Consider the following 12,811-nt stretch of genomic DNA (forward strand, 5'->3'; position numbering starts at 1 on the left):
AGTATAGACAAATATGGAATTAATGGAGACAAATAGGATAGAATAAGCAGGCACTTTAGTTGGCATAGCCCCCAGTTTCTGTGCTACATGACTCTAGGTCCATCAAATTATATACTACAGAAAAAGACTTATCAGTCCAACTCACTAATACTGACATGCCTCTCTAAGCTAACCCTATTTGTCTGTGTTAGGTCCATATGCTTTTCAACATTTCAATCCAAATGCATTGTAATCATTGTAACTGCACCTACCTCTACCACCTTCTTTGCAAGCTCACTGCAAATATTCAGCACTTTCTGTGAAAGTCTTTCTTCTCAGTTTCCCTTTAAATCTTTCATATTTTACCCTAAACTGATATCCTCTAAGTTTAGATTCTTAAAAAAAAAGACTATATACATTATCTAATCCCCTCAAAACTGCATAGATCTCTATAAGATCACCACTCAGCCTCGTTTGCTCCAGGGAAAAAAGGCCTAGACCATCCAATTTCTCAATATAACTCAAGTTCTCCAATCCAGGCTAATATTCTTGTGAATCTTCTCTGAATATTCTCTTGCTTGATCACATCATATACCAATCCTTATAGAGGGATCAGAAGTGGAAGGAGTGAACAGTTTCAAGTTCCTGGGTGTCAAGATCTCTGACGATCTAACCTGGTTCCAACATATTGATCCAGTTATAAAGAAGGCAAGAGAGTGTCTATACTTCATTAGGAGTTTGAAGAGATTTGGCATGTCAACAAATACACTCAAAAACTTATATAGTTGTACTGCGGAGTGCATTCTGACATTTTATCACTGTCTGGTATGGAGGGGCTACTGCACAGGACCGAAATAAGCTGCAGACGGTTGTAAATTTAGTCAGCTCCATCTTGGGTACTAGCCTACAAAGTACCCACAATATCTTCAAGGAGCGGTGTCTCGGAAAGGCAGAGTCCATTACTAGGACCTCCAACATCCAGGGCATGCCCTTTTCTCACTGTTACCATCAGGTAGGAGATACAGAAGCCTGAAGGCACACACTCAGAGATTCAAGAACAGCTTCTTCCCCTCTGCCATCCAATTCCTAAATGGACATTGAACCCTTGAACACTACCTTACTTTTTAAATATATATTATTTGTTTTTTGCATGATTTACAATCTATTCAATATACATATACTGTAATTGATTTACTTATTTATTTATTATTATTTTTCTTCTATATTATGCATTGTATTGAACTGTTGCTGCTAAGTTAACAAATTTCACGACACATGCTGGTGATAAAAAAACCTGATTCTGATTCATTTCCTAATTTTGATACATTGCTTAAGAAGACAAAGTGATTTTACAAAATCTAAGGATCGGTAATTAAATATGCAAATTCTCCAATTTAACCATGCTTTGGACCACTTTGAAGATTTTAAAGTGTTTGCTGTGCATTGATTTTTTTTTTAATCACAGAGAAACAACTACAGGAACATTACATATCTGGATGATAGATAAGAGAAGGTGAGTTTGATTCATGAGCATAACTGTATACTTATTTTGAAATTTTGTACGGGCAGCTTGAAGTGTGAAACATTTTATAGCTCACTCACTGATTGTGCCATGTAGCTGACATTTCCTGTTTCAGTTATTTAGATATCTCAGAGGCCTTTTGTTGCAAGGAGTTGGCCAGAATTGGTTGGAAGGGGACACTAGCAGGAATGACAGTAGACCAGCAATGGCCAGAGCTTCTGTGCAGGGCTGGACTTTAGGCAGGGCTAGGCTGGGCTGCAGCCCAGGGGCCAGAGCTGCAGAGGGGCCCAAAATAGGTAACTATCATCATGGCGGACAAAGAAAATACGAGAGTGGAGCACAGAAAAGAAAAAACAAGAAAAAGAGGATCATGAGAAAGAAGCATTAAAAAAGACATTGAAATTGACAGAATTTTTTAAACCTGCTCTTGATGATGCAGCAGTACCATCGCACTTGTCACCGTTGAAGAGGCAGAGAGCATGACTTTGGGATCCCCGACCACAGAGGCCTCCGAGCAACCAAGTTGGGCCGCCATTAATGTTAATGTTACTGCTACTGAGGATCCTTACAGCACTGATCCTGCTCGCTGGGGAAAGGAAACGTTAGATGATTCAGTCAAGCATACTGGGCTAAGAAAGGGCCGGAGTCCTGCCAAAATAAGGGTGTGGATGTCAAAGCTTCGGAACAAGTATACAAACAGCAGAGATGTTTTTTTCTCCAAATTTCACTTCAAACGCAAGCTCGTAAATGGTGAGTACATATCAAGGCACTGGCTCTTATATTCCCCTTCCACTAGCTGTGTGTTTTGTTTTGTGGAGGAGATTGTCCATTTCAGGGAATTTGTAAGTGGCAAAGATATTTCATCCGCAACAAAGCTTTTATGCTTCCTCAGAGAAAAAAACTTGCAGGTCATCTTCCCAAATGTAAGCGTTGCTTTGAGGCTTTACCTGACTCTCCCTGTCACAAATGCAAGTGGTGAGCGATCTTTCTCCAAGCTCAAGCTAGTGAAGAACAGGCTTAGATCCACAATGGGACAGGACAGGCTGAATCGTCTTACTCTGATGTCACTTGAAAGTGATCTTGTTCGGAAACTGGATTTAGTAATCTGGTCAAGGACTTTGCTGCGAAGAAATCCAGAAGAACTAGGCTTTAATTTTAAAAAACAAGCATCTGACTTTGTAAACATCTAGGCTTGTGTGTCAGTGCTGTTCCTGTTTTTGCGGCAATAGGCTAATAGTTGACTGTTTACAAACCTAGTAAGTAATAAAGTGGTCTTTACTCTGCAAGCCACACAGTACAGCAATAGGTTAGTATGTGCTAGATCTCATTTTTCAAAAAGGTTGTGGGAGTATTGTCAAGTTTCCTAGTTTGCCATAGTGCCATCTCTCTTGGCCTTTTTGTCTCTCATTTCCATTTTACTTTCTCAGAACACACGGTTGAGAAAAATACCTAGATAAAAATGCTTTGGCATTACAGACATCCCACCCTGCAAAAAGTCATTTCAGGGAAGGTAGCACCCCCACCTCCCTGCAACCCCTATCCCCCCGCCTCCCGTCAACCTCCAAGGGTGTATGTAATTGTTTAGTGATTTTGTCTAATCTGTAAACCAAGTTGGGTATATGCAGCAAATGTGATATTAAAATATGTACTTATATTATATTATCATGTTTATTCTATTACAACTTTAAGCAAGTCTACAGGAAGTTTGGCCTCATCATGTAGGACATCAATAGTGTAGCTCCTTGGCAGTTATCCAGCTACTTTAAATCAGGAGTCCCCAACCTGTTTTGCTCCGTGGACCGGTTTAATATTGACAATATTCTTGCGGACCGGCAAACCCCGGGGGTGGGGTGGGGGGGGGGTGTTAAACGCGACCGGAATATGGGTGATACGTCAACTATAAGTCACTTGTAAGTAGCTAATACACTCAATTTCGTTTCTAAAGGGGTTTATCTTACGAATTTAATATTAAACACACAGTGCATATTTTCCTCGCATGAATATAGTGATAAGTCAATTATAACAGTGGTTCCAAACCTCCGGGCCGCGAAGAATGCAGCGGTAGCCAGAATACACCCAGCACATCTTTAAGAAAAAAGCCGAAATAAACAAGCTAATTGATTAGCTGCCGCTCGGCACGTAAATGTTGACCCAGATCAGAGATGATGAAATCGGCAATCGCCTCTGATCTGGGCTGACTGTATACCTCTGTATTCTTCGCGGCTCGGAGGATAGGGACCACTGATTATAAGTCACTTATAAGTCAATAGCATCATAACATTTTAAGTAACGTTTGGATATTAAACACACAGCGCATATTTTCCTCGTATGAACATATAAAATCATTGCAACACACCAATATTGCTGAATCAGTGGGAGCCTTGGGCTTGTTTTCCTGCAACAACATGGTCCGATCGAGGGGTGATGGGAGACAGTGATACTCGAAGGGGTTGCTTATGTCCAGTCTATTCCGCAATTTAGTTTTTGTTGCATTCATTGCAGAAAACTCCGCTTCACAGAAATATGTTGGAAATGGAAGCAACGTTTTCAGTGCTTTCGTGGCTATCTCAGGATATTCAGCCTTGACTTTGATCCAGAATGCCGGCAAAGATGTTATGTCAAACGTACTTTTCAGCCCGCCGTCACTTACAAGCTCGAGGAGTTGATCTTTTTCCTGCACTGACATGGATGATTCACCAGGGACATTCACAAATGGGTCACGGACCCATTCCTTTGCACGTCTTGGGTCACTGATGACCTCGCGTGCGTTCAAGTTCAACAGTGTGTGACAGGGAATGAGGAAGGTGCAGCTGACTCATATCGTTTTATATCACCAAATCATATTGTTTCCTTGCGGCCCCCAGTTTGGGACCACTCTTAGCACGAAGACAGACCAATCAGGATACTCGCTGTCCCTCTCCCGCTCAAAAAAATCTATTTCTGGGATATTGTATATAATTTCCGGGTGTCAGGGAGCCACTATCGATATGCCAGAGACTCCCAGAACTTCCAGGAGAGGTGGGATGTCCGGCATTATTTGAGAAATAAGGCCTATGGTATGTGCAGCAATAGCTAAGTAAAGATTTAAGATTGGGTACATCATACTTCGTGTTGCTCATAACGCCAGCTAAGCCTAGGTCAATTTTTGAGTGCTTTAGATGCTTTCCTTCAAACTAAGAATCTGCATTACTTTCTATCCTTCCTCTTAAGGCCTGTAAATTTATAGCCTACGTATTGAACTAAACCAATGTGTTGGTCCACAGCTTTGATATTTAGACCAGTATGACTTTTGCTCTTGTCCCTGCCTTTTTTTTGCTTGGTACAGCAGCATTTTACGGTGTCGGCAGGGGCCCAGGGGCCCCGGCCCTGCTTCTGTGGGTAATACATATACAGTAGTTCTATTTTTCTTGCATATTTTTAAAATCTGTTCAATATATGTATACTGTAATTGATCTACTTGTTTTTATAATAATTATTATTTTTATTTTTTTTCTCTTCTAGATTATGTATTGCATTGAACTGCTGCTGCTAAGTTAACAAATTTCGCGTCACATGCCGGTGATAATAAATCTGATTCTGATTTAGAAGTTGCAGGATCGATTCACCCCAAAGAAGCAGCAGCATTATAAAGGGAGGATAAGGCAACCTTGGCTGACAAGGGAAGTCAAATATAGCATAAAAGCAAATAGAGGGCAGATAATACAGCAAATATTAGTGGGAAGCTAGAGGACTGGGAAGCTTTTAAAAACCTACAGAAGGTAGCAACAAATAAGGAGAGAAAGGATGAAATATGAAGGTAACCTAGCCAATAAAACAAAAGAGGATACAAAAAGAAATATCAGTTTTATAGAATAAAGGAAGAGGCAAGAGTGGACAGTGGACCGCTGGAAAATGACATAGAGAGTAGTAATAGGGAAACTAAGAAATGGCAGACAAACCAAGTAAGTATTCTATGTCAGTATTCACCATGGAAGATACCAGCAACATGCCAGAAATTCAAGAGTGTCAAGCGTAGTCATTATTACTAAGGAGAAGGTGCTTAGGAAGCTGAAACGTCGGAAACAGATGGATTGCATCCCAGGGTTTTGAAAGAGGTAGCTGAAGAGAATGTGGAGGCATTATTAGTGACCTTCAAAAATCACTAGATTCTGGAATGGTTCAGGAAGAAAAAAAATTGCAAATCTCACTTCTATTTTTCAAGAAGGGAAGGAGGCAAAAGATAGGAAATTAAAGGCCAGTTAGCCTGACTTCAGTGGTTGACAAGAGTCAGTTATTAAGGATGGAGTTTTGGAATACTCAAAGGCACCAATAAAATAGGCCAGAGTCTCTCCTTAAGGGGAAATTTTGCCTAACAAATCTGTTGGAATGCTTTGAGGAAATAACAGGCAGGTTAGACAAAGGAGAGAAAGTAGATGCTCTCAAGGGTCTAGGCTATATACATATATTCTTTGCGTGGCTGTATTTTAGTGATATTCTATATGTGCCTTCTATCTTGTATATGCGAGGACTAGTCCCCAAGCCGTGGGGTCGCCTGAGAGAGGCATTGGAGCCAGTGCACCTCACCGAGGGTGGTGTGGCACGGTAAACAGACTGGAGTCGGTGCCGCACCACCTCCCACCCCCATGTTCACTCAGCAGAAGAGAAGGTCAACTGCAGATTGATGACACGAGTTTTGGACTCTTTTATTCTGTGATTGTGATACCATTTGTGCTTGCTATCTTGTGTGTGCTTTGTGCTGTGTGTGACTGTTGGTATTGCACTTTGCACCTTGACCCTGGAGTAACACTGTTTCATTATGTATGGCTCAATGATAGTTAAATTTGAATTGAACTGAATTGAGTTTACTCGGATTTTCAAAAGACCTTTCACAAGGTGCCACACGAGGCTGATAAACAAGCTAATGTCCACTATATAACAGAAGAGTTACCAGCATGGACAGAAGATTGGTTCACTAGCAAACAGCAAAGAGTTGGCATAAAGGAGGCCTTTTCTGGTTGACTGCTGGTGTTCTGCAGGGGTAAGTGTTGGTTCTGTTACTTTTTATGTTTTATATTAATGATTTGGATGACTAAGTTGAAGGCTTTGTGGCCAGGTTTGTGGATGATACACAGATAGGTAGTATTGAGGAAACAAGGGTCTGCAGAACGACTTGAACAGATTAGGAGAATGGCCAATGAATTGACAGATGGAATGCATGTAGGGAAATGTACAGTCATTTGCTTTGGTAGAAGGATTAAAGGAGCAACTATTTTCTAAATGGGGAGCAAATTCTGAAATCAGAGGTACAAAGTGACTTGGAAGTCCTAGTGCAGGATTCCAAGACGTCAATTTGCATGTTGAGCTGGTAGTAAGGAAGGTAAAAGTATAATGTTAACATTCATTCACATAAAAACAAATATGTAATGCTTTATAAGGTGTTGGTAATTGTGAGCATTGTGAGCAGTTCTGGGCCCTTTATCTAACAAAGGAGAGAGTTCAGAGGAGTTCAGGAGTATCATCCCGGGAATGAAAGGATTAATGTATGAGAAGTGTATTGCTAGCACTGGGTCTTTACTTACTGGAGTTTAGAAGAATGGGAGGCATTTTCATTGAAAACTCCTGAATATTGAAAGTCCAAGATGGCATAGCCAGGGGTGGCACTAAGATGGTGCTATAGCCCCAGCAGAAATTACAATAGCACCACCGTAGCACCATCAAGAAATTAACTGAAATTTCACATACAAATTGCAGTTGCTTTGCTTCTCTGTATAGTTCTGAATACAGCTTGTTTCTCCAGTTGATCTAGTGAAGCAGCGTCTCCAATTACCATAGCACCCATGCAGCAATAAAGTTACAAACTCTGTTAGATCCACTCTATACTTCTGCTTATTCGTTCATCGTCAATGTCTTGCCATTGCTGTCCTCAGATTAGTTAAGCTGATCTAAGATCACTTAAGGTGGTGATGTCACTCACTCTCACTCACGCAAGAGATTGATAGTATATATCCAGGCGCAGATCCGTGGTCTCGTGAGACTAACGGATGCCACACACACACATTGTGCTTTTACAAGCTAGCGTGGGCCTGGCACCTGCATTATTTTGGCCAGTGTGAAAAATGGATCGATTTTTAGTGAGAAAACAACCTCATCTAGAGGAATCAGTGGTGTCTCAGCTTGAGCCTGTCCGAATTGAAAGTGATATGCAGAAAGAAGTAAGTGGGGTGAGGACGACAGCAGTTCATCGCAGGAGTGTGAGGGTGAAGTAGAGGATCAAGGAATGGAGCGGGGTTCGGAAGAGAATGTGGATGAAGCTGCTCTTTGTGCTAGTGCGAATACTGTTAGCGATGTTAGCCAGCAGCCTGAGGAAGGACTCCGTCGGCCAGCATTGAAAAAGTACCCTTCGCTGCTTGCCACAGTTTGGCAATCAGCAAAGGAGTTTTATTCGTGGCTGGTTTGACTGACTGGAATATTCGATCACGAAAGATACTACGTTCTGCTTCGCATGCAGGCATTTCCTATCTGGAGGACATGGGTTCCATTCTGATTCCACCTTCACTGTCACCGGTTACCGCAACTGGCAGAAAGCTACCACAGCTTTCAAAACCCACCATGTAAGTGCAGCTCATAAGTTTGCTATGGAGGCACGGGCCGAATTCAGATTGAGAAAACAGATGGTTCAAGATTGGGAAATATGCTTGAAAAAGAACATGCAAAGATTGTCCAAGAAAATCGTGAGTATATGAGAGCAGTGGTTGAGTCTCTAGCAAGGACAGACAGTGAATGACACAGTGGAATTTCTACTGTGACCCTAATGAGACCCTACCGCGATGCATTTATAGATTTATACAAACTAATCTGCATTATCACTGACTTCTGTCTCATGCAAACGGAGTTTCTCTTGCCTCAGGTGCCTCAAAAACTACCTAAGGAATAGCAGCGGCGACGCTCGGAACAGCAACTTGGCCCTGTTGGCCATAAGCAGCCGGAGGACCAAAGGACTTGACATCCAGAAAATTATTGATACTTTCACCATCAATCACAACAACAGACGGATTGTGCTTCTCTGAAAACATCAATGGTGAGTGCAGTTGATTTTTTAAAAATTTGGGCCAAGACTAATGCTGATTATTATTATTATTTTGTGGTGGATACCCCATAGTCCTTATGTTTCCTTCAACTCCTAAAATATTACATTTACTGCTATTAAACCTACTGGTTTTGCTTAGACTTCCAAGTGGTGATTCTGTAGATTTTTGTTTTAAATTCAGCAGCCAAATTAATTGATGCATTGCATGGTCACAGTATGATTTGTCCAACTCCTGGTAAAGCCTTACATCTGTTGTTTGCTTTATTTGACTTTAATAATGGTGTATCTTTTGGCATTGTCTGTCTATGTAATGCAAATAGCAGTGGATATTGTGGGTTAGTGTGTTTTTCAGTTGAAAAGCACGCATTTGATGCAGATTGCGGGATTGGTGCATGATTTACATTGTGCACTGTGGGTCGGATGTTCTGTTGGTTTGTTTGTTTATGCTCTGTGTAGCCCGGGTTGTCTCCGATACTGTTGACACTGTCACAGTTCACTTCTATATTATATTTATCAATTGCTGTTGCTTGTGAATCAACAGAGGTATTTATAGTAGGCACATAATGCTTGAAACTGACTTTTGAACGCCACGCGTCTGGCCTTGCGAATACATATTACCATACAGTACATCCCTCAGCACCATCACTGAATAATTCAGCCCCACTGTAGCACCAGCAAGAAAAAATCTCTAGCGCCACCACTGGGCATAGCCCTCTGACTTATACAAGGATTCTTTAGAACAGAGATGAGGAGGAATTTAATCAGCCAGAGAACATTGAATCTGTGGAATTCTTTGCCACAGATGGCTGTCGAGGCTAAGTCTGAGTATATTTCTGTTCTTGATTAGTAAGGATAATTGGGGAGAGGAGAAGATGGCGGCGCGACGCAGTGCACGCGGCCTCTCCTGTGATGAATATCTGTTATTTGTCAAGTAGGATGTCGTGCACAATTCTGATTTGATGGAGGCAGAGGTGAAAGCACGGAGGAACATCTGGTGAAACTTCTGAAATGCCTGTTTCGCTGCCCCTGCTACTGTGTGGTCCGAAATCTCCGGAGGGGAAGGCCCCGAGTCCTCGGCTTTGCTTGTTGCTCGGCAGCCGGGATGGGGTCGAGGCGCTCAGCAGAGATGGTGCTCGGTGTCGGAGGCTCTAAGTTTTCGGACGGACTCAGAGTACTTCCAGGATGCTGCATCGTCAAGTTTGCAGCGCTGAAGGCTCATGGCAGGGAGAGTTTCTCCCTTCTACCGTCTGCATGAGATGTTGGGGCTATCGGGACTTTGAGACTTTTTTTTACCGTGCCCATGGTCTGCTCTTATCAAATTATGGTACTGCTTTGCACTGTTGTAACTATATGTTATAATTATGTGGTTTTTGTCAGTTTTAGTCTTGGTCTGTCACTGTGTTTCTGTGATATCATACTGGAGGATGCCTCCAGAAGACACGATACAGTAGATGCCTCCAGAAGACATGGTACATCATTGAAGACCCCTCACACCCTCTCCATGAACTGTTTGTTCTTCTGCCATCAGGCAAACGTTACAGAAGCATCAAAACTAAAACCACAAGGCTACTAAACAGCTTCCTCCCACAGGCAGTCAGACTGCTAAATAGCTGCTCCACCTGACTCTGCTTTGGACACTTTTAACTTGCACTGGACACTTATAACTGATTTAACTGACATGTGGCTGTTGTGTTTTAATATTTATTGTTATGTTTATTATTTAGTGTTGCGTTTGTTATGTTATGATTGCACTGCCCCTGAGGAACACTGTCTCATTCTGCCCTGCAGAACTGATGTATGGTTAGAATGACAATAAAGTTTTTTGAATCTTTTGAATCTTCGAGGAACATTGTAACATTTTTCAATACATGCATTTCTAAACAACAATAAATGAGGACTGAGTGTCCTCATAATCTAATCTAATCAAGTTACTGGAAGAAGGTAGAAGAATGGATTTGAGAGGGAGAATAACTCAGCCATGATGGAATGGCAAAGCAGACCCAATGGGTTGAATGGCCTAATTCTACCACTATGTCTTATGATCTATTCATGTCGCGCACCTATCACCCTTCTGATATTTCAGTACAATAGCTGAGATGTTATGAAATTCTGTGTATTATAAATATAATTGTATACTTAGTGTCAATGCTAGTTAACAAAAACTTCATATCATAACTCAAAATGCAAATAGAAGAGCAAAATATGGTAATTACCAACTGAAAACAGAAATTACTGAACTATTCAGTGGCTAAGGCAACCTTTGGGGAGACAGAACATTTAAGGAACAGTAACCTTCAAAGCTCAGGAGTTAACAATAACTACTCACAAAAATTAATTGAAACTTTAACTCTATTAAGAATGCATAATACACATACATTAAAATGAAACTTATTTGTGCTGGCTTGTCACTATATATGCAATGAGAAAGTTGAATGTACAAAGAAGAAAATGTAAAGCTAATATGTTGCCCATATAATTGTGCATGCAAAATTAGTCTCTGATCTTTGGTATTTTTAATATTTAAAATATCATTGCATTAGATTCTCACAAGTCAAAGAAAAGTGCCAACAAAGCCATCTTCATAAATTTGTTCAAAATAATGTTTAGAATTGCAGATAAAATGTACCAAATTTTGCATTGAATTAAATGCATGTATAAAAACATACACAAAGAAAACAAACCATTTTCATTTAATACAATAGTTTAAAGAAACAAGTCATCAATACTCCATGAAAATTCATCATCTATTGAATCCTCCAAGTGAGCTGGAAACATCTGTAGAATAATGACAAAATCTGGTATGTAGTCTGCTAATTCTATGTTATAGCAGTTCAATTTTTTATAATAAGCCATTTCATCTAATTATATACATACAAAATATTCACCAGGATCTTGTCTTCTAACATTGAATAGGTATAGTTCAATGCTACCTCTGAACTATGCTCAAAAACTCAACAATGAATTATATTTCAAGGAAGCAACTTTTCAACTACTTTCAACCACATAGCAAAAAAATATTTTCTGTAGCTGCCATTAAAAAAATGAGCTGTGCTTCAAACTAATTGGTACACAGAATTTAAAGGATAAATGCCTTATTGATAGAGCACACTGAGCAGCTTTTCTGAAACTGTTCACTCTTATAATTGCAGCATTGACCAAATTTCTAAGGGCATAAAATACAGGAAAGTCGAGAGAAGAAGGGGGAAGATGGCTGGAGAAACTGGGAGAGAAAGTGCGTGACCTTTCTAATCAGCAGTATAATAGATGGATAGTAATTACTTGAAATTGACCCTTGTCGGCATGAGACTATTTTGCAGCTGGTGCTCAATGTCTTTCATTTTTTGTGCAGCATGATATGCTAATTATCTGTTGCATCTACTTTGTGTGATAAATTACTGCCTTCACAAATTAATCAGTTACAAAATTCTTCACTAATTTCTTACAATTTCTACATTGTGAAATCTAAAATTTGTGTTTTAGTATGATTATTTTTAAGAAACTAGAATGTAGATGAGTAGAAATATAACGGTCAGTTTATGTTCCAAGTTTTAGACCAAAATCCAGATTTATTTAGGTTTGCCCTGATAAATTTCAAATCAAGAAAGATTTAGCAAAGCTCCCAATGACTACCTAATCTACCTTTAATAAACTAAATGGGAAGTTAATTTTTCTTTAAATTCCATTTTATTTCCTATTATTCATCTTAATGAGACTTATTCTGGTGCTGAACAAGCAAGTTCTCGGTTCTAGAACTGTAAGTCCATTTGAACCTAATTCAAATTCTGGTCTCAATAATTAATATAATAGAACTGAAGACTCAATTTATGTGGCCTTACAGCCAATAACTATGAAGTGTTTTAATTGTAACTGTCTATTTAGAATAAATAAAACATAATTAAAATTAAAAATAATAAACCAAGCACAATTTCAGTCTTCATTTCAATATTGATGATTCAGAACAAAGGACAAAACTATTGAATGTATTATACGTCATAAAAGATACAATATACTATCTGTAGAAGAAAGCAATGATAATTTTTTGCTTTATGTTCTGTTAATTTTAAATAAAAAATACTGATACGCTTCTCCATCTACAGTATGTTCAGTCTACTGATGACATCATCTGCAAACAATCTAGCTTTCAGATTTATGTCAACAGTGGCCCATTCTATGTTTCAACTGCTTCTATCAACAGCTCTACTGACAGCACAGATTCTGCTTTGTCTGTTAAGAGTTGCTGGTAT

The 12,811-nt window shown here is 39.8% G+C and overlaps 1 protein-coding gene across 9 annotated transcripts in view; it reads right to left on the reverse strand.

Annotated features, from left to right (window-relative positions):
- The window catches only part of nbeaa (neurobeachin a), a 908,137-nt gene that overhangs the window by 431,825 nt on the left and 463,501 nt on the right, over positions 1-12,811 (reverse strand). The gene's annotated exons all lie outside the window — the stretch shown is intronic.

The sequence above is a fragment of the Mobula birostris genome, chromosome 7 (genome assembly GCF_030028105.1).
Source record: "Mobula birostris isolate sMobBir1 chromosome 7, sMobBir1.hap1, whole genome shotgun sequence".
Lineage (NCBI taxonomy): Eukaryota > Metazoa > Chordata > Chondrichthyes > Myliobatiformes > Myliobatidae > Mobula > Mobula birostris.